Here is a 24,020-nt window from a genome sequence, read left to right on the forward strand (position 1 = left end):
TCATTTTATATGGTGAAGATGATTCTGTGCGTGGAGGCTGCGTTTATTATTTAGAGGGAGAGTAGGATAAGCAGACTCTCATCCTGCCAGCACCAAAAATTACCTTTTTAGTAATTAAACCTTTCCCCCAGAAAAGATTCGCTAGTCTCTTGGGTCATATCAAGAATCTAAATAAGGATTATAATACCACCACCACCCCAGTATTTTTAAGGAGAAAAGTCTAGTCCAAGAAGAACGGAAATAAATTAATAATCTAAATATTACAGGGAAACCTCTCGGAGACCAGAAAATTTGTCACAGCTATATAGCCCATCTCATATGACAGGTCAATCCTAGCAGAAAGATCTGAAGTTAAAGATGCAGTGTTGAAGGGAGAAATGGGGTGACGGAAGGAAAGCAGTGGAATAGCCCAGTGTTATTTTGTCTCAAGTTTTGAGAGTCTTGTTTTATCTAAGTAATGAGGACAAATATAAGTCTCCAGATTTGTTGTAGAGTTTTGTAAAAGCAGTCAAGTAGCAGGTGGACAAAAGCCTTACAAAAAATGCCTTACAAAAGCTTAAAAGCTTCTCGCTTCTGAGGAACTTTTCACCTCCTTATAGCCAGGCCCACAGTAACTAGGGGGGTTTTCTGCAAGGGAGCAACTCTCCTTTGGATGTCTTTCTCCAGTCCCCGTGGTGGTTCTTTGATCATTTAACATTTGCCCACCTGTTTCCCAAGTTTGAGTCTCTTGACATTGAAGAAGAAAGCGGCACCAATGAAAGTCAAACCTAAAGTTTGTTCAAGTTCTTTTTTCACAAAATAATAATTTGAAAATAATTCCATGAAGCTAAAACTCAATATGCCAGTTGAGTCAAATTTGATATAATTTGCTGCTTGGGTAACCCAAGCAGAGTACTGAATCTCGAGTAAACCAATAACCTCACTTGGCCTGTAGTGGCATCCTCAAGGAACATCTGAAGGTATTTTCTTTTAGCTTTATTTTTATTATTTTTCCCAATTGAAAAACGAATACAAATATTGCAAAAAGTACAAATAATGAAGTAGTGAAGTTGGAAAACAAAATCCCCTATAATTTGAGAAGTAGCCACCTTTTATAGTTTCTCTTCTTCCTCAAACCTGTTTCTACACATACACTTCTTCATGTATAAATATTTTTAATAAATCGGGATAAGATTTTTTATATTGTACCTATTCTCTTTAAAATATAGCATGTACATCTTTCCACATTAGTACGTACATATCTACCTTGATACATTTCTTCATATGTATGTAAATCATTGCAGACAATTCTGTGATGAACCCCATGGTGTATTGTTCCAGCTCCACACACATATCGGTCTGTGTGTCTGTTTGTGTTGGTACTAGGTTAAGAAGTAAAGTACATTCTTTATTGTGGGTTGAGATATTTTTTAAAAGCACGAAAACTGAGGCTGGGAGGCACCTTCCCTACGGAGAAGTCCTTTCCGCCCCACTTCCCCCACCTGAGCATGTTTCCTCTCACCACAGTGCCATTCATTTTGCTCAGAACAGCCTCCCTTTTCTCTCATCTCACCCCTTTGGATGTCACCCCAGGTGGTATTTTCTCTGAAAAGACTTACTGAACTCCCAGACTAAATCACATTCCCTTTTGTAGGCTCTCCTTGCACTGTGTAATTTTCCTTCATTTCCTACACACAGTTTATGACTGTACACTTACAAATGTGATAACGGCATTTAACTAAGATCTTCCTTGACAGATTGGAAACTCTACAAAGACAGCAACTTTACATTCCCACCACTCTCCATGATATTGGGACTTCAACCCCTTTTATTCATTCCTTACCTCTTCATATTATTATGACTCCATCCTCACAAGACCTGAGCTGTCCAATATTTACCTTGATTCTTCCAGATACATTGTTTGGCCTTGGTCTCTGCCTTAGCTCAGATTCTCTAGAAAGTAGCATGAGAAAAAACTTGCGTACACATGCTCTATTGGGGTTTACACTCCCAGGTCAGGAGGAATAAGGGAAAGGGCGCAGTGAGTCCAGGTAGGGGGAAAGCAAAAGATGTTATCTACCGCCTCATAAGAAAACATTGCCAGCTTCTTAGTGATCAGGTTGTCTTTGAAGAAGCTACATGGAATGGTGGCAGCTTAGATGATGGAAGGCTAGAAGGAAGGTAGGAAAAAGGAGGAGTTTATCGGCTCTCTCCTTCCTGTCTCCTGTTTTTCACTGGTCACAGTTCATTCTACCAGGTATTGATTCCCCGTGCTTCCAAGTTGCCTTCTGTGGATAGTTACTAAGGAAGTAGATGCGGTTGGGTCAGACCTTTGTGTTGGAGCTACTTTGGATCCTGCTGCAACAGATATGATAGAGGCCACACTGAATTCTGGTCCTTATCCCTACTTCTCCAGCAAGCAGCAGTAACCACAGTAGCAGCCAGCCTTCCTATGGAGCTAATGGCTGAGGATCATAGTAGGTAGGGGGCACCCAATGAGTCTGGGTAAATCTGGGAGCTTCATAGACAAGTATAGCCTCTGGAGCATTAGAATCAAAGTACTTCCAGATTAACTTTCTTTACATGATCCACTAGCTCGTGAATGCCTACAACTCTGTCCCTTCCCCCAACCTCCATTATTCCTAACCAGCTTTGAAGCAAACCAGCCCAGCACCTACCCACCGCAGGCTTCATAATTTATAGCAGCACTGGGTAACCCAGGTACTGAAAAAAATTCCTATTTCTTCATCATTTACAAGGTTCCCTTAGATTACTTCCCTCCCACCTACACTTCTAAGAACACTAACCAGAGAATGCACTGTCATTAAAGAAAGAAAATTAGAAATTCAGAACAGTGAGATAATCTGTGCCTCATGGAGAGTTTGGCTCCTGTATGATTGATACTGGAAGCTGTTGGAGTTGAAAATGGACATGAGTCAGGGGCCAAGAAAACTAAAACTGACAATTAATTGGCCCTTAACCTATCACATCTTTCAAAGAGGAAAACATATCCTCCATGTCCCACCCCATCCCTAAGATAAAAACATCAAAAACCCTAGGAGAGGATATGCAAACCAGACTGTGTATGTCTAATTTGACAAAGGGTTATTTAAAAATAAATTGCTTAAGGCAGAGATGAAGAGAGTTCCTTTGGGCTTTGGCCAACTCTTCACTAATACAGTCTGTTGGCCCCAGTGAATAGAGCCAAGACCAAAGAAAATAGTCTGCAATCACAAATTTGTCTTCAGAAACTTTACCTTGGTCTTATTTGGGTTTAGATTTTGCTAACAGCTTTATTGAGATATTATTCACCATTTAAAGGGTATAAGTCAATGATTGTCACAGAGTTCTACATCCTCATCACCACTTGTTCATCAGTATTTTTTATTATAGCATCTTGGTGTGAAATGGTTTCACAGTGTAGTTCTAGTTTGCATTTCCTTCATAGATAATAACATTGAGCATCTTTTCATATGCATATTGGCATTTATATATCTTTTGTGAAGAAATGTCTGTTCAAGCTTCTGACCACATTTTAATTAGATTGTTTTTCTATGTTTTAGGGGTTCTTTATATATTCTTGATGTAAGCCCTTTATCAGATAGAAGATTTATTAAAACTTTCTTCCATTCTGTAAGGTTTTTATTTTCACATCTTTCATAGTTCCTTTGAAAAAATTTTTGATATATGTCAAATTTATTTTTTTCTTTCATTTCTTGTGCTTTTGGTATCGTATTTAAGAGACAATTGCCTAATTCAAAGTCATGAAGATTTACACATATACTTACTTCTAAGAGTTAATAATTTTAGCTCTTATATATATACCTTTGATCCATTTTGAGTAAGTATATATATATAAAATGAGGTAGAGATCAATTTGATTTTGCTTTAATATAGTTAGCTTGTCATTCATCCTAGCATTATTTGTTGAAGACTATTCTTTCCTCATTTAATTATCTTACTCCTTTTGTCAGTAATTAATTGACCATAGACGTATGGGTTCTATACTCTAGACATATATAGGTAAATTCTATTCCATTGGTCTTTATAACTGTACTTATGCCAGTACTATACAGTCTTGAATACTGTAGTTTTATAATAATTTTGAAATTAGGTATGTGAGTCTTCCAACTCTATTATTTTTCAAGATTGTTTTGGCCATTCTGGATCTCTTTCATTTGTGTATGGATTTTAGAATCAGCCTGCCAGTTTCTGAAAAGAAGCCAGCTGAGATTTTGATAGAGATTGCTTTGAATCTGTAGATTAGTTTGAGGGAGTACTGCCATCTTAGCAATATTTAGGCTTCCAATCCATGAACATGGGATGGCTTTCCACTTACTTAGGTCTTTAATTTCTTTGAACAGTGTTTTGCTGTTTTCAAAGTGTAAATTTTATACTTCTTTTATTGAGTTTATTCCTAAGTATGTATTCTTTTTGATGCAGTTGTAAATGGAATTGTTTTCCTTTTTTTTTTCTTTTCTTTTTTTTTTTTTTTTAAGATTTTATTTATTTGTTTGACGGAAAGAGATCACAAATAGGCAGAGAGGCAGGTGGTGGGGGGCGGGGGGAAGGAGGAGAAGCAGGCTCCCCACCAAGCAGAGAGCCCAACGCAGGCCTCAATCCCAGAACCCTGACAGCATGACCTGAGCCGAAGGCAGAGGCTCAACCAACTAAGCCACTCAGGCGCCCTGGAATTGTTTTTCTTATATCCATTTTTTGAATGTTTGTTGCAACGTATAAAAATACAATTGACTATTTTGTACTGATTTGTATCCTGCGAACTTAAGGAACTCACTTACTACTTTTAATAGTTTTTTAGTGGATTCCTTAGAATTTTCTAAATATAAGATCATGCCATCTGTGAATGGGGATAGTTTCACTTTCTCTCCATTCTGAATTCCTTGTCTCAAATTTTCTTGCCTAATTTTTCAGACTAGAACCTCCAGTACATTGTTGAATGGAAGTGGTGAGAGTGGACATTTTTATCTTATGTTTAGTCTTCCATTATTGAGTATGATTTAGGAGGTACCTGGGCTCAGTCAATTAAGTGTCCCAACTCTTGATATTTGGCTCAGGTCATAATCTCAGGACTGTGGGATCAAACCCCACATCAGGCTCTGTGCTCAGCACAGGGTCTGCTTGTCCCTCTTCCTCTACTCCTCCCCCTGCTCTCTCTCTCTCGCTCTCTCAAAGAATAAAATCTTTTTTTTTTTTTTAAGTATGATTGAACTTTGTATTTTCTGTATATGACCCTTATCAGATTAAGGAAATTCCCTTCTATTCCTAGCTTTTTACTATTTTCATCAAGTAGGGATATTGAATTTTTTCAGATTCTTTCTCTGAATCTATTAAGATGATTGTGTGGGTTTTGTCCTTTAGTCTATTAATGTGGTAGCTACATTAGTTAATTTTTAAATATTAAACCAATCTTACATTCTTGGGGTAAATTCATTTTGGTCATGGTTTTATGTTATAGGTTGGTTTTGTCCCCCCTAAATTCATATGTTGAAGTCCTAACCCCCAGTACCTCAGAATGTGATCTTATTTGCAAATAGGGCTGTTGAGGATGTAAGTAGTTAAGATTAGGTCATTCTCAATTGAGATGGGCCCATAATCTAATTGACTTATGTCCTTATAAAAAGAAGAAATTTAGACACAGACATGCACACAGGGAGAATGTCATGTGAAGATTGGAGTTACACTACCATAAACCAAAGAACTACCAGAAGGTAGGAGAGGCCTAGAACAGACTACCTTGACACCCTCAGAAGTCACCAACCCTGCCAATACGTTGATCTCAGACTTCTAGTCTCCAAAACCGTGAGATAATAAAATGTTTGTTGTTTAAGCCACCCATGTTGTGATACTTTGTCATGAAAGCTCTAGAAAACTTGCACAGTGAATTAACCTTTTTTATATTACTGGATTTGGTCTGCTAGTTTATTGTCGAGGATTTTTGCATCTGTATTCATTGCAGATGTTGATCTGTTTTTTTTTACTTGTGATGTCTCTGGAATTATTTTCTTAGTGATTCTGTAGGCTTACTGGATAAGATTATAGGTATTAACCTACCTAACATTATTCCCAGTGAGATACAGACATTAGCCCTATACAACTTTATTCCCTCCCCCCTTTTTTTTTCTTATTATTGTTATATTATTGTTACATTTATATATGTTACAAACCCAACAATAATACATTGGCATGGTGATGACTATATAATTTCATGTTTATTAAAGAACCTCATAAAAGAGAGGAAAGCAAGAAATGTCATCTAATAGAGTTTGGTATGTTAACCTTTTTATCCACCATTCCTGGTTCTCTTCATTTGTACCTTATTTTCTAAGCAAAAAGGATCCATTGAAGATTTTAAGTGGGGAAAGGGACTGGTGAACATTTAAACATATGAAGCAATATTAGGACAGTTACTCTGGCAGACATATGTATTGTGGGAGGTGCAAGGGGTAGAGAAATCTAGGAGGTGAGTTAGGAAGCAGTTGCAGCAGTTAAGGTAAAGTTCATGGGAATCTGGGTTTGACTTGATTTGGGCTCTGTTGTCTTATATTTTGCCTTCTGAAACAGAGAATGTCTTAAGTCAGTGTGACTAGCCACTGACTCAGTCCATATGGATAAGTACACTAATTAGGACTTGTTGATGAACTGACATGAATCCAAGGATGAACCCCAAATGGGAAGAATGCCTGGTCTGCTGATCTGGGGGGGCTCAGAAGGAGAGACTTTTCCCATGCCAAGCCTCTGTGGAGAACATGATGCCTAGCAAGTAAAGCTCATTGTAGGACATGGTGATAAAAGTAAATTGCCACACAGTTATGTGTGGATGCCAGGGAGGAGGGGGAAGGAAGAGAAGGAGAGATTCTTCTCCATGCACGTGTCCCTGCAGCTGTCAGGGATGAGGTTACAAACCGTGGAAGGGAATGCAGAATCCCCCTTCCTGTTCCCAGGGCAGATGACCTTTCAGAAATTAAACAAATCAATTATGTGTCCTCAGAGGAAGCATGTTTGTCTGCCCTAATTCAATGGGCTCTATTGTTTCAGGTGAAGCCAGGTGATTGAATTCATCCCTGATACCCTTGCTAAGTTCTGTCCGTGAATTTTCCTCTGGAATAATTCTTTAAGATCAGGATTAGACACACCTCTACGTACAATTTTTTAAAAAATATGCAAAGGATAGAGAGCATTCTTCCCTAAGTCTAGAGACAGTATTGGTGCTACAGATCATGCGTAGTGGTTTTCCTAGGATGAGGAAGAGGTAACCAAGCCTGAATAAGGTAGTACTGATGAAGATTCATTTGTAGTATGCTGGCAGGGGTAGCTGAAGCAGCAAAAACCAATTAAAACATGTTTGTAAGTTTAAGAATACTTTTAAATAGTACACCAATCAAAGAAGAAATCAAAGTTAAAATTAGAAAATGCTTAGAACTAAAAAAGAAGAAGAAAAAATATATAAACTATCAAAAATAATAAAACTGCTTCTTACTACTGGAGTGATACTCAAAGTCCTCAAGCTGAGACTATTGTTCAAAATTACTGTGCCCCTTGGCATCTACAGAAGTGAGTGCAAGTCTCTGCAGATTTCTCTCAGGAAAGTTCAAGGAATATGATACCATAATCAAAAATTTAGAAGGAAATAAAACAAGAAATAAGCCACTGTAAGAAGCAGCAGGAAAAAAACAGCAGAATGACTCAAACCCTTTGCACATTAGAATTAATTAGACACAGATTACAAAATAAGTGTGTGGAAAGAAGAGGTTGAATATAATTCATTTAAAGAAGGAGAGAAAATATTTTTTAAGTGATCAAGAAGGTCTGATAAAAGAAACTTAAATGGGTATTTGGAAATGAAAAATACAATTGGAAATTTTTGTCATAAAATCAAAATTTTTATAAAATCAAATGTATCATTCCTTTTACCTTTACGTTTATTTTTCTCTTTAAATATTTAATATATCTCGCTTAATTTGTTGTAAGTGAAAGAGAGGATCCAATTACATATTTTCCAGATGGCTACCCTCTTGTCCTATTCATTAAATATATCATTTTACTCCACTAGTTTGAAATGCCAACTTTTATCAGGAACTAATCCCAATATTTATTTGCATCTATTTTTGGTATATGTATTTTTTTTTCCATAGATCTTTCTGTTCACATGCTGATACCAAACTTTTTTTCTTTTTTTTAAGGTTTCATTTATTTCTTTTAGAGAGAGAGTACATGGGCTGGGGGAGGAGCACAGGGAGAGGGACAGGCAGACCCCGCACTGAGCACAGAGCCGACTCTGGGTTCAATCCCATGACCCCAAGATCACGACCCAAGCCCAAAACAAGAGTCAGATGCTCAACTGACTGAGATACCCAGGCTCCTCAACTCCCTTTTTTTTTTTTTTTAAAGATTTTTATTTATTTTGGAGAGAGCAAGGGCCTGAGCTGAGGGAAGATAAGAGGGACAGGGACAAGGAGATTCCAGGCTGAAGGATGGAAATATCAAACTGTTTTAATTACTATAATGTTTATAATACCTTTCAGTATCGGGTAGAGCTAGTCCTCCTTCATTACTCTTTCCTTGCTTTATTCCCAAAGTAATGGTGTTGGTATTTTTCTTGAGAAAGTTCAATTTACTTATTTATTTATAAAGGTTTGCCATCATATTTCATCTCTTTTTTTTTTAAGATTTTATTTATTTATTTGACAGACAAAAATCACAAGTAGGCAGAGAGGCAGGCAGAGAGAGACGGAGAAGCAGGCTCCCCGCTGAGCAGAGAGCCTGATGCGGGGCTCCATCCCAGGACCCTGGGACCATGACCTGAGCCGAAGGCAGAGGCTTTAACACACTGAGCCACCCAGGCGCCCCATATTTCATCTCTTAACTAAGAATATGTCTGTTTATTAAAATCTTTTTAAATTACTTTTCATCGTGTTTCTACATTTTCATCATGTGAATCTTATACATTTCTTCGATTTAGTCCTAGGTATTTTATGTTTTTGTGAATTGGATATTTTTGTTATATTTTCTAGATAATAATTTTCTAGATAATAATTCATATATTAGAGAACTATTAATTGTGTTTTAACTTAGTTCTCAGCCACCTAACTAAATTATCTTACTCTTTTTTTTTTTTTTAATATTTTATTTATTTATTTGTCAGAGAGACAGCGAGCGAGAGCGAGCACAGGCAGACAGAGAGGCAGGCAGAGTCAGAGGGAGAAGCAGGCCCCCTGAGGAGCAAGGAGCCCAATGTGGGACTTGATCCCAGGACGCTGGGATCATGAGCTGAGCCGAAGGCAGCTACTTAACCAACTGAGCCACCCAGGCGTCCCTAAATTATCTTACTCTTGGTAACAATGATTTTTTTAAGTTGAGTTTCCTGGATTTTATGCGATAGCATTATCTCATCTGCAAATAGTCATGTTTTCTTCCTTTTCCTTCATGATTTTATATATATTTTTTTACTTTCTTCTCTAATAACATTGGCTAGTATTGGCCAAAGTTAAATAATGCTGGTAATGTGCATTCTAGTTTTGTTTCTGATTTTAATGGGACTCAGTGTTTCACTGTATGGTTTCTAGCCTTTGAAATGATATATGTATATTTTGCATGCTAAGAAACTATTCATCTATTACCTATATGGATAGATTTTTTTAGATGCCTTTTCAGCATGTATAGGAATGTTCATATGGATTTCTTTTTCGATATATGTTTAAGTTGTATTATAGTAGTCATCTTAAATTTGAGCCATCTTTGCATTTGGGGTGTGAGTTTTACTTAATCATGATATATTTGATTAATGTGCTAGAGTCAGTTGGCCAATATTTTATTTACAATGTTTAGGAATAGGACTCTCAGTGTTATACTGACTTGACGAAAAGATTTTGGAAATGTTCATTTTAATTGTCTAGAACCACTTAAATAATATTAGAGTTACGTGTTTCTTAAAGATTTGATAGAATTCACTCATGAAATTTTCTGAAAATTAATCTATTTGTATTTTCTTCCTTTTCTGGGGTTAGTCTTAATCATTTATATTTCCTTAATTATGTATTACATATATTTGCATAAAGCTGAACAATATAGTGTTTTACGGTTTAATTTCCTAAGTATCTATGCTTATTTCTCCATAGTCATTCCTCACATTTATATATGTGCTTCTTCCTTTTTTATTTATATTGCTTGACTAGCTTTACTAAATCTTGACCTTTTTATTTTTCTTTAGGAATATTCTCTAGGATATGTTTATTTGGCCTACAGTTCTCCTCTTTTATAATTCATTAATTATTGTTTTATCTTCGTGAGTATCTCATTGCCTTTGTTCTTAAGATTGCTATTGTTCTTTTTCTAACTTATTGAATTGGACACTCAATTATTTTCATTCTCCATTTGTCTTTCAATTGACTGAGGCTATTTTTAGTAGTTTTTTTAAGAAAGATTCCTAGGAATTGTGTTCTATAGGTATTTGTATGTTTTAAATCATCTCCATGTTGCCTTTATACTTGAACTATACTTTGGCTGGAAATAAAATTCCTGGATCATAGTATCCCTTATAATTTTGAACACAGCGAATTTCTTCATGTTGAATACTGCTTTAGAGAAGTATGAAGCATCCTGATTTCTATCTCTTCCCCTTGAGGTGATTTGATTTTCTGTCTGTAACATCGTATCTTTGAAGTCCAGTAACTTTATTAGGGCGTGTTCTAGTGCAGATTAATATTTGTTGGTTCTTCCTGGACGATGGTGTGCCTATTCAAATATATAGATTCAAGTTGTTTTATTTCAGAAGAATTTTCTTGAATTATACTGTGAGTGTTTTTTGTGTTTTCTTTTGTCTTCTGAATGCATATTGAACATTAACCCTTTCTTACCTGTCTTCCATATAAATGATTTTTTCCTATAATTCTTTAAAATTCTTTTTTTATTTTTTACAAATAATATTTATATTCTTAAACTGTGTTAAACTGTTACTCGATTTTCTTAAGCTTGTCATCCCATTTCTTTAGCTTGTTTTCAACAATATCTCTTCTTCTTTCTGCAATTTCCATTTCTGTGGAAATTGAGTAACAGTTTAAGAATATAAATTTTTTTTCTACATTTTCCTTGAGCTCATTCAGGTCAATTTTATCTTATCCAAAGTTGTCATATCTCTTCTTGCTTTAGTCCTTGTATCTGTGCTTTGAACTCTTGATTCATGGAGGCCACTTTTTCACTAAGTTCTTTGAATCCATAAAAAGTTATTCAGTCACATTTTTCAACCATTCCACAATCAATTTTCTGACATATGTTGAATTTGTTTTCTTACTTCTTTTGTCTTTTTTCCTGCAATGGTTTTGTTTCCTCGTTCCTTTTTTTTTAATTTATTGAAATAAAATTAAAAAAAAATTTATTGAAATATAATTCACTTATAATCTACCCACTGTGAGGACAATTTGATATTTTTTAGCATAGTCATAAGGTTGTGAAACTATTCCTGATTCCTTTTTTGTTATTCTCATTTTCAAATACAGCCCTTTCTGAACCACATATATGGGGAAAGTAAATGCAAAAGAGACATCAGAGGCTTTGAACAACTTCTAGGGTAACAAGTCCTAACTCACAATAGCCTACATATATATAAAGTCTAGTGGAGTATATTGTGAGTATGGATTCAGACTTTACACAGTATTAATTGAATAGAATTGGTAGCCTCAGTGCCATCCATTAACCTAGTTTTCCTACATTCAGAAATTTTTCTTGCAAGAAAGTCATGTCTGTGTAGTTTCAAAAGGGAGTCATGGAAATTTCTAGAATGAGTTTGCAAACGTCAACCTTCATTAAAACAAGTTAACTATTGCTTTTGCTCCTCAGGGTATACAACTAACTTGGAAAACTGTGCCTGGTTGCCTCTGCTTGAGATCTGTAGCCATGGGTATTGTCTTTTGGCACCCGTTCTCTGACCTAATTTTCACTGTACTTGGCAGCCCTTCCTTATAAATAATAAGGTTCAGATCGTAAGTGTTGCCTGATTCCTCATAGATAAGAGTTTTTATTTCATTTTTTTACCCTTGTTGTTTCTGATTGGTTTTAGAAAGCAGACAGGGTCTGTCTTCGCTCCAGCTGCTATAACAATATACCATAAACTAAGTGTCTTATAAACATCAGAAGTTTATTCTCACGGTTCTGGAGGCTGGAAGTCTGAGATCATGATTGAGTTCTGGTGAGAGTCCTCTTTGAGGCTGCAGACTGCCAACTTCTCATTGAGAGAGCAGAGAGAGGAAACAGACTCCAACTCTTATAAGGGCACTTACTCCTTTTGTGGCGCCTCCACTAACACTATTTCCTCCCAAAGAACCCACCTTCTAATTCTGTCACACTGGAGGAATGGGTGTCAACATACGAATTTTGGTGGGGGACACAAACATTCAGTCCATAACAGAGTCAGAGATTTCTTTATTTCTTCCATCTTGAAATGTGAGGCTGATAGTATTATTATTAGTTTAGTTCTTCTCCTATTATTTTTTAAGATTTAATATATGCAAGCCCTCTATTTCTTTTCTTTTTTTAAAGATTTATTTATTTATTTATTTGACAGAGAGAGAGAGAGAGAGCGATCACAAGTAGGCAGAGAGGCAGGCAGAGATAGAAGAGGAAGCAGGCTCCCTGCCAAGCAGAGAGCCCGATGTGGGGCTCTACCCCAGGACCCTTAGATCATGACCTGAGCCAAAGGCAGAGGCTTAACCCACTGGGCCACCCAGGCGCCCAGCCATCTATTTCTTGCCCAACTTTAGACTATATGTATTTTGATCTGCTACTTTGTAAAGTGAAAAAAAAAAAAAAGATATCTGTAATTCCTTCACCCTTTTTTCTCTATTTTTTCTTTTCTCTATTTTCTGTTGCCCTCAGACATGGGTTAGCATTCCAGTATTTTTACAGCATTGAGATTTAAGGCATTTATATTCTTTGTTACTACAATGAAGTGTCTGGGTGTTTTGTTTTTGTTTTGTTTTGTTTTGGCTTTATTGGTTTGTAAGCCAATTCTAAAACTTAGGGGAAAAAAAAAGATTGGTTAAATTTTTATGGACTCTCAATACTGTGAGCTGTGGAGTAAAATAGTATCTTTGGGACCTCAGAGAAGGAAACAATTCTATGCCACTAATTCTGGAAAGAGAATGTTCCAGGTATCATGTAAAATGAATTATCTTTCTCATACTTTGAGAAAAATATACTATATTTTAGTTGCTTCACATTTTCTGTAGAGTGCCCCCTCCAGCTTTTTAATTACCTTTTTTTCCTTTTCAGTATATATATAATTTCTGACATATGCAATATTATATTCACTGTGATTTTTAAAAGTCCATCTTTTTTCCTATAGTATACTGTACTAACTTTTTTGGTAAAAATTTGCTTTCTTTTTGAAGGTCCCTTGCTGGGGTCCAAGTGAGAGTAGTTGTTTTCAAAGTCAACTGCTCATCTGTCACCTGGGATTTTTTTTTTTTTTTTTAAATCACACTCCACTTTCTTGAAGCTTCACCTTTTCTCATACTTCTTTTTTTGTTTAACTAAAATACATTATTAATTTTTTTCTTTAGGAAGTGTACATAGGATACAATTACTTGGGACTTACATGTCTTAAAATAACTATTAATCTATATGCTTACCTGATTGCTAGCTTAGTTGAGCATAGATTTCTAGAACAAAGGTAGTTTTTTTCCCTGAGAACTTTTAGAGTATTGCTCTATTCTAGAAAATTACTTTACTGAAAAGAAATCTGATGCCACTTTGATTTTTCCTCCATTAAAGGTGATACATCTTTCTTGAGGAATAGTTGGTATTCAATAAATTGCATATTTATGTGCAGTTTGGTAAGTTTTAGCATTTGTATATATGTATGAAACCATCCTTTTCTCCTCTATTCTGGATCTCTTCTAATGATCTTTTAATTAACTAATCCTCTTGTATGTCTATTCAGTTTTTAATTCCTATTGAACTTTTAATCTCAGTAATTTATGTTTCCATTTGAGAATTTACATCTGACTCTCTCTTTTCAGTATTATTGATTCTACTTCTCAGTGAAAGTCTCCATTCTGCCCTATATTTTCTAGAACATATTAATCATAGTTAAAGTCATGCCTGGTAACTCTAATATCCGTATCATCTGTGAGTCTGTCCTGAAATCTGTCATACTCCTTGGTTTTGGTCCATTGGTTCTATTGGTTGGCATGTCTGGCAATCCTTTGATTGAATGCCAAATTTTATATATGGAAATAGTAGATATAATTTTAGGCTCCTGCCTAATTTGGCAGCCAGTGTAAAGTCATCTGTTCCTAGGCAGAGTAGGAACAGATGTCTTTACACTGGTCTGGGATGAGCTCATTTGAAGTTGGATTTCAGTCTTTTGAGCATACTGTTCTTCCGTCTTTCTCTTCCAGAGTCTTAACTGGAAGTCTGAGATATATACCACGACCCTTCCCCATTATCATTTAATGATATTGGATGATACTAATTGGATTCTCAATTAGTTCATTTAATCACAGGTAAATATTTAAGTAGGACTTATTTTCAGAGACAGGCCTAACAGCAATTATTTTCTTCCTTTTAGATTTTATACCTGTAAGAGCTGAGAATCCTTGCTCACATAAGTAACTGATAGAGGGAAAAAGGAGTTTTATTTCTAAAATATCACTCCTGGCTTGGAAATCCTCTCAAAGGATTTTTGCCAAAATTGTGTAGTAATCATCAAGAATTGTTATTAGCGATCTGTCACTGGTAATTTGATCCTCCCTTAACTATATCAAAATCCAGGAATTAAAAACCACCCAACTTGTAAAAAGTTCTGTTTCTAGTCTTTAAAGTCATTTTTCAATTTTCAATAGTTTTGACAAAAGAGCCTAAGACTCATAATATTACTATGATTTATTCTTGTTATTTTTAGAGAAATCCCATTTTTATAGCTTAATTCAGTTAAAGTGAGGTTAAAAACCAACAATACAAATATAAAACTTGTACATTCTTTGGGAACAAAGAATAATCATGCTGAATTTCTGTTTGTAGGACACCCTGAAGTATCTTTAGAAAGTGAGACAGGTGAAAGGAGTTGGATACTCAACAGTTGTTGTATAGAGATAAGTTAGTAATTTATTAGTACTTGAAAGGAGTATGTTTATAATTACATGTTTGATATTATTAGAAAAGCACATCAAATCTGAGAGGGAGGCATTATCCCTAATTACATAAAGTTGATTTTGTAAAGTTCAGGATATTATGTTCTAGTTGATGTTTTGGGAACATTTTAGCCTACACCTGTAGAGAGGTAGATGTTCCATTTTTTTATAGACTTTATTTTTTGGAGCAGTTTTAGGTCACAGTGCAACTGAGTACAAGGTACAGAGATTTCCCATGTATTTCCTGCAATCACTCATCCCCCATTATCAACATTCCTCACCAGAGTGGTGCATTTGTTACAACTTATGAACCTACTCTGATGCATTATTATCACCCAAAGCCCATAGTTTATAGTAGCTACTCGTGTTGCTGTACCTGCTGTGGGCTTGGACAAATGTGTAATTGGTATGCTTACACTGGTATGGTATACAGAGTAGTTTCACTGTCCTAGAAGTCCTATGTGTACCAATTAATCTCTCCCTCTACTCTAATCCCTGGAAACCACTTATCTTTTTACTATCTCCATAGTTTTGCCTCTTCCAGAGTGTGACATAGTTGAAATCATGGAGTGCAATCTTTTCGTGTTGGCTTCTTTTACTTGGTAACTTGCATTTAAGTTTCCCCCATATCTTTTCATGGCTTGATGGTTCATTGCACTTAAGTGCTGAATAATACTCCATTCTGGATGTTTCAGTTTATCCATTCATACTGAAAGACATTTTGCCTGTTTCCAAGTTTTGGCAACTACCAAAGGAAAAAAAAAAAAAACATCTGCTCTGAACATCCATGTGCAGGTTTTTATGTGGACATGTTTTCAACCCCTTTAGGTAAATACTAAGCAGGATTTCTGTATTGCATGGTAAGAATACGTTTAGTTTGGTAAGAAACTGCCAAACTGACTTCCAAAGTGCTATCCCATTTTACCTTTCCACCAGCAATACATGAGAGTTCCTGTTGCTCCATGTCCTGACCAGCCTTTTGTCGTGTTGGTCTTCTGTTTTGTAGTGGTATCTCGTTGTTATAATCTGCATTCCCCTGATGGCACATAACATGGAGCATCTTTTCGTGTGCTTATTTGCTGTCTGTATTTCTTCTTTGGTGAGGTCTGCTAAGGTCTTTGATCTTTTTTTTAATCAAGTGGTTTGTTTTCTTATTGTTGAGTTTTAAATGTTCTCTTTATTTTAGATAATAGTCCTTTATCAGATGTATCTTTTGCAAATATTTTCTCCATCTGTGACTTGTCTTTTCTTTCTCTCGATAAATGTTCTGTTTTTAAGAATGAAATTTAAACTACTCTGTGGAAAGTCTTAGCAAAAGGAAAGTATTAAACCATCAGTAAGCAGGAGACCTACAAAATGTTTAAAATAATTGTTGCTATGTATATTATTTACATTAAAATCTGTAACATATCCCAGTTATAACAAGAATACAAATATATGTAAATAAATATGTAATTATATAAGTCTAATAACACAGGTAAAAAGAATAATTGATCAGGAAGTGAGGAGACATATGCCCAAATAAAAACAAATATTACAGTTGTTTTGTGTGTGTGTGTGTGTGTCTGTCTGTCTGTGTCTGTGTCTATGTCTGTGTGTGTGAATAAGGGCATATTCTTTAGTTACCTAAGAGAAAACTAGGAAACTACAGTAAAATAATCTGGTTGTAAGTATTGAATTTATTTAACTATAGAACTAAAATTAAAACAAATGTGGGTTTTTTGATTACAGAAGAGAATGTAAATATCTAAACCAAGATATTATGAAAAGGGAATGAAGTAACAAAGTTGAAAGGAGAAGGAAAAAGACATGAGTTGTTAGTGTAAGCGTAACAAACCCCTTAAAAGTTGGGAGGACACAAGATATCATTTAATAATAGAGGTATAAATATCCTTTTTAAATGGTATTTTTAGAACAAATTTTTATGGAACACAAAATACAGAAGTATAGAAAATTATGTGTGTCAACTATTGAATTTCCCAAAGTGAACATACAAATATACTCATACTGAAAGGACCCAAATCAAAAAATTGAACATTACTGGCACTCAGAGGCCTCCTCTTACCTTCTTACAGTCACTCAAGGGCATCCATTCTACTCAATTCTAACTGAATGTATTAGTTTTATCTGTTGTCATGTGTCATGTGTGTCATGTAATTGGATTCATATACTATAATGTTTCTGATTTCTTTTGCTCAGCACTGTGTTTCTGAGATTCAGTCACATTGTTGCATGTAATAGTAGCCCATTCATTATCATACATGTAGAGTGCTTAATTATATTAGTATATCATGATGTACCCACTTGACTACAAGGAGGCTTTACTTCAGTTGGCTTTAGGAGGAGGCTATTATAAATAATTTTGCTATGCTTATTCTTGTACTTGTCTTTTTGGTGAACATATACCTGCTTTTCTGTTGGGAATAATTATTTAAGGGGAAAAATAAAATGTATTAACTTAAATATGCAAAAATATTATCCCTGTCATGTAACATATAAACTTTGACTTGATTTCATCAAAAATTAAAACATAACTATAAAAAGAAAATGGGAGGGACACATGGGTGGCTCAGTCGGTTAAGTGGCTGCCTTCAGCTCAGATCATGATCCAGGTTCAAGCCTGGTGTCAGACTCCCTGCTCGGCGAGGAGTCTGCTTCTCTGTCTCCCGCTGCCCCTCTCCCTGCTCATGCTCTATCTCTCCGAAATAAATAAATAAAATTTAAAAATGGGAGAGAGGAAGTGGATAGGCTTAAGAGAGCTATGGCTTTATCAAGTAATATAAAAATTTTAAAAACCAATAGATAATGTTTGATAGATAGATATAGATGAGTCTTATAAAATATTTAATTATATTTTAATAGGATATTTAATATTTATAATATATAAACCAAATTTTTCTATTCAAAAAGAAGTCATTTTAAAATATATAAGGAAAGTTTATAAGTCCACAAGTTTTCTTACTTAAAAAAATCAGCATATTAGGATATCATTTAAAAATGTGGAGATAAATGTCAAAAGAGAGTGCCTCAAATAATTGAAATTTTTATCTCAAATGGGTGGGGAGGACTTCTTTGGCAATATCTAACTTTTCTCTAAGCCTCCTGTATTATTTGATTTATTACCATGTGCATGTATTATTTTAGTAAAATTAAGGGTTTTGTTCGTTTGATTTGGTTTGGTTTGGTTTAATTTTGCATAAGGGCAGCCAGCAATAACTTAACATAAAAGTTATTGTGAATCATATAAATGTATCTGACCAAAACTGAACTAAGCATACCCCCAATTCAACTCCCTTTAGCCAGCTCCTAAAAATGGCCCCCACCACTTGAAGACCACCCAACACTTAGGTGAATGAGTCAGAGATGAAAGTCCCAATGAGAAGAGACTGGTTTTAACTACAGTATCTTACTTGTGCAAATTTTGCACAAATACATGATCATGTAAACATAATGGAAGGGCCCCTCCCAGGGCCAGGAGAAGTACAAGTGTGGGCCTGACAAATCTGTTCCTGAGAGCAAAAGGAAGAAGGTAGATGAAAAGACCCAGGATCAAGCCCAGATCTGCCTTTTAGGAATTACGGGATGTCAAGTACCTACTTAACTTCTTTATGCCTCAGTTTCCCCATCTGTTAAGTGGCAATAATAAACCTTTATGTATTATGCTGAGATGCTAATAAGATCATGATGGTATCGTGTTAGTGAAATACCAGCTAGCTTCAAAGTCAAAAACATTTGACCCACTTCCCATAGAGAAGCCTGGGATCCTCCTAACTGTGGTGCAGTAGGAATTTAGAAACCTCTGGTTATCGTGGGGTACGTCCTTAAGTAGCTCCAATCCAAATTGTCTTAGAGAGGACAATCTAAAAATTCCAAATTAAAGCAATTTTCTTTCATCTTTGACAAAAGCATATTGAGCCAGTCAGATTACTAGTAAATTGTGTTCCCAAATCAAGCCCATCTAGGAAACGAGGTTCTAGCTGTGTCCCAAAAATCACAGTGAGAGGAGTGAGTTCTGACCAGGACCTTTTGATCTTTCTCTTCCTCCTGTTTGTTACCTCTAGGAGTAAGAAGGCAAAGCTGACTTATCCATGCTGGCCTTAAAATGAGACGTTAGTTGGCAATGCTGTAGAAAACTTAGATGTAGGAAAAAGGGTAAAAATCAAAGTTTGTCCACCTTCCATTTGGAATTCCTGCAGCAGTTCTACCAGGTCGGTACCATTTTACTTACTGCTTTATTGCAGACTATTTTGTTGTTGTCTGTTTCGTGCTTAGGGCTCTATAATGTCATGGTATGGATCATATTCTTTTCATTAATTCATTTCAACAAATATTTGCTAAGTCCTTATTGGACACACAACTTTGTGACTATGCCAGATAAAGGAACAAGAAAGATAATTAATACATTTTCCTGGTCTAGGGAGCTTAAAATCTAGCTGCAGAGCACTTCGAGTGTTAGGAGTTTATCCTACAGAGACACTCACAAGAATTCCCTAAGTTGAGACACCTGGGTGGCTCAGTCTGACTCTTGATTTCAGCTTGGGTCATGACCCAAGATGGAGCCCCATGTCAGGTTCTGTGCTGAGCATGGAGTCTGCTTAAGATTCTCCCTCTCCCACAATGGAATACTATGCAGCCATCAAAAGAAATGAAATCTTGCCATTTGTGACAACGTAGATGGAACTAGAGGGTATCATGCTTAGCAAAATAAGTCAAGTGGAGAAAGACAACTATCATATGATCTCCCTGATATGAGGAAGTGGTGATGCAACATGGGAGCTTAAGTGGGTAGGAGAAGAATCAATGAAACAAGATGGGATTGGGAGGGAGACAAACCATAAGTGACTCTTAATCTCACAAAACAAATTGAGGGTTGCTGGGGGGAGGGGGGTGGTAGGAGAAGGGGGGTGAGGTTATGGACATTGGGGAGGGTATGTGCTTTGGTGAGTGCTGTGAAGTATGTAAACCTGGCGATTCACAGACCTGTACCCCTGGGGATAAAAATATATGTTTATAAAAAATAAAACAACAACAACAACAAAGAAAAAAAAAATTCTCCCTCTCCCTCCACCCATCTTCCCTTCCCTGCTTATGTGTGTGCACACACACACTCTCTCTGTCTCTCTCAAAAAAAAAAAATTACATTAAAAGGATATTCACTGCAGTCCTGTAATAGGAAGAAAAGGGGAGTGCGAGCAGTGAGGGAGACAACCTAAATGTCCCGCAGTATGGGACTGGTTAAATTACAGTTGACCATATAATATAACACTCTATTAGCCTCCCTTAGCCAGGGTCCTCATCCACACCCCAGAAAACATGCAGTGATTCTAGTGACTCTATTTTCTCCATTCTCCTAAGGAACATGACTACTATCATTCTGGATGCAAAGGAAAGAAGTTAATTCGTGACATACACTGTGACCTCAGAGTATTAGGACTTAATTCTTTAATGGGACCAAAGTTAACATGGAAGTATCTGCAACATGTAGTATAAAGTGAGAAAAGCAAGGTAGACCACAAAGTGACCCTTTTGTGTAAATAAAAAAGATCACTCTATCTGCTTCTCAGTGCAGAGAGTTAGGTGAACAGAGGCTGGCTGGTGGCCCCAGTGAACACCGAGCCTCAGCATCAGGCCCGGGTTACTGGAGCCCAGCTCATGCAGATACAGGCAAGAGAGGTGGGTCCTCTGTCCTTGGCACAAGCCAGCCCTGGCCTCTCTTCCCTTCCTCAGGCCCTTTTCTGTCTCTTAGATGGGCCCCACTAATTTGTCAGTTTGAGGATGGATTTAGTGTATGTTCCACAGGCATGAAATCAGGAAGAAAAGAAATCTGAGGGAATTTCCATTTGGGCCTGACTTCTACTACACATGGCCCTGCCCCATCAGCTTTGCTCTGGGATTGTGTTTCAGGCCATTCCTGTGCATTTACAAATAAAACCAGACTGCTCTGGGCACGCTTCTGAGGTGATGCCTGGAGCCCTGCACACTGGGGCCAGAGATTGATATGGTGTGTGCACGCCAGGACCAATACAGCTCTTTTGATCTATTTCTGAAGGCAGCTTCTTGCCTCCTGCTTCAAGTGATTGATTAAGTTAGGATCTCCTTTAGGAATTCTCTCCACTCATGCCTCCTCACAGGCTCACTGTGAGCCCTGCCAAATTTTACTCTCCTTTTATGCTACAGATTGTTCTGTTCCCAGTGAGTAAATGGAAACTATGTTCTTAATATGCAATCAGTTACCTAGTCCTCTATATACAATCAGTTACCTTGGAATTCCTGTTTTGCATTCGGTTTGGTATGGGCACCCTCTTATCACATCATCAGTCATGTTTCTAGCAAGGCTTTGGCCTTATGGTTAGAGAGTGGCTTTGCTTCAGAGCTTTCCTTCCCCTGTGCGCCCCCACCCGCATTTTGATGTGAGAATCACTGGGGAATAAGGGTGATACCATTTGTTTTAAAACAAGCTAGTGCACATGTTTGTAGACTTTTAAAGACCTCAGAATGTAAGTGGACTCGTGCGATATTCTTTAAGCCCCAGCTGGAGAAGGGAACCTTGGATCAATGGTTGTTGGTGGGTGGAATGGAGATCCAGTATACTCCAAAAAGTACCAGGTCTTCCCTTCATACAGACCTGGTTTTACCTCCTGCCTCCAAGCAGTGTTTGCTTATAAAAATAGGAATTATACATCCATCGTGCCCATCGTGCATGAACAGTGAGGAAGACTGAAGTGAATGAGGGAATTCCCATCACTGCTTCTAAGTCTTCCTCCTACCCCCTACCCCCGCACAAACCTTTTCCAAAGTGGCCCATCCTGCAGCATGAGTCTGGCCCTCCGTGAGATGAGTTTATCTGACGATCGTTCTTCCTTCTTTTCTGCGGCCCTCAAAACTGGTGTTCCCTCACCATATACCAAGCGTTTCCTTCAGTTTCCTTGGACCTTTGGTGAAGTCTCATTTAAATGTGCATATGATGATGAGGATAATAACATTGCATTAGCTTATAGCTTATATATTTATCCATTCACTGATTTACTCATGCAGCAAATATTATTAAATACCTTTAATGTGCTAAGCACAATTTAGGCACTAGAGAGAGAATATAAACAAGAGAGACAAAATTCCTGCCCTCATGGATCTTAGGGAGATACCAACAACAAGATACACATAGAGTCACAGGTGGTTAATGTGAAGACCAACGCAGCAAAAAGGAAGAAAAAAGTGACAAGGATGCGCGATCCCTAGATAGGATAGATGCTCGTTGGAAGGTGACATTTGGGTGGAAGCTAGAGTGACATGAGGCAGGGCAGTATGCAGAAGTTCAGGAGAAGAACACCAAGGAGGTGGGGAGGCAGAGAACAGGGTGATGGGTTCAAGGCGGAGCCAGAGGTCCCAAGTGGCTGGAGCTCAAAGAAGGCTTGGCGGGAAATGAGGCATCAGGGAGGACGTTGCAACTGTGGTAGGGATTTGGGGTCTTTCAGGCACAAGGGAAAGCCAGAAGAGGGTTTTGAGTGGTGGGAGGACACGATTGGATTTGATTTTAAAACCTCAGTATGACTGCTGTGTGGAGGGTACAAGATGGAAGCAAGAAGACCCGCTACTCGGCTGTAGCAACTCACGCAAATGTTGGCAGGTTTGCACACTGGTATAATGATTGAGGTAGTAAGAAGTCATCAAACTTAGGATATCTTCTGAAGACAGAGCCCACAGAACTTACTGAAGGACGGCATGTGGGATATGAGGGAAAATGAGAACTCAGAGCTGACTCCTGGATTTGGGGCCTGAGCAGTTGGGTGAACCATGCTATTTACTGAGAGGAGGAGAAGTGTGGGCAGAGCTGGTACAGACAGGAATCAAGAGGTGTGTTTGGACATGGGAACTGCGGGATATTTATTAGGCATGTGAGTATTTGGCTGAGGAAGAAGTTGAGTCTGGAGATGTAAACAGTGGTCATCAGGACTTTGATAATATTAAGGCCAAGGGACTGGGTAGAGTTACTCAGGGAATGAGTGTAGATGTGGAAAAGAAGAGGTCCAAGGAGAGAACCATGGAGCTCTCCAGGGAGCACTCCCTACCTTGATAAACTTAGCAGAAGAAGAAGAAGAAGAAGAGCTATGCTGAGTGGATCCTTCCTGGTCAAGCAGTTTGGGCAGCATCTCCTCCACCTGGTTTCCTGAACCTCCCAGACCAGAACCAGTCATATATATTGGTGGCTAAGGCTCCCATCCCCTGGTGCAGGCCCTGGTGGCCTTCTCCTTCTTTCAGCAGGAGCTCTAGATCCCAAGCATCTGTTTGGATTTAGAAGCAGCAAACTGAGGTTTTCAGTCCCACTTATAGTATCATCTCTCTATTTTGTATTTGACCCAGAGCTGCTTGGGTTGTTTTAGCAAGAGAGTATGAATATGTTGTGACTTCTTAGTTTTCTCTGTCATCTGTGTCTTTGGGGAATACAGGCAAGGGATATTGCTAGTCCGGCTGGGGCTCACACATGTTGATTTTCAAGAGCTTATTTTCTGTATAATTCAACTTCACCCTTTGCAATCTCTCCAACCACTGGTTATCCCTGAGTCACTCACTCACTTAATCTTACTCACAGGTAACTATGAACATTTGCAAAATACAGAATAAGATGTGGTTCTTGCCCTCCAGGAAGTTAAACTCAAGCCAGGCCATTGAAACCCACAAACATAACACGAGGGAGGGCATCAGGGTATAACATTCTTGTGTGGATCTGCTATGGCACAATGCAGAGCAAAACCCACGGGGGCTTATCATGTTCCAGGGGCCTGAACTGGTGGCTCCTCTAAAGCAAAGCAATTGGCCAAGGCCACTGCCTCCATAGCACTATTATGAAGAGTCATTAAAAGGTTCCATGTTACTGGTAACAAAATATCCCCTTACTTG

Source organism: Mustela lutreola, chromosome 9, assembly GCF_030435805.1.
Source record: "Mustela lutreola isolate mMusLut2 chromosome 9, mMusLut2.pri, whole genome shotgun sequence".
In the NCBI taxonomy this organism is placed as follows: domain Eukaryota; kingdom Metazoa; phylum Chordata; class Mammalia; order Carnivora; family Mustelidae; genus Mustela; species Mustela lutreola.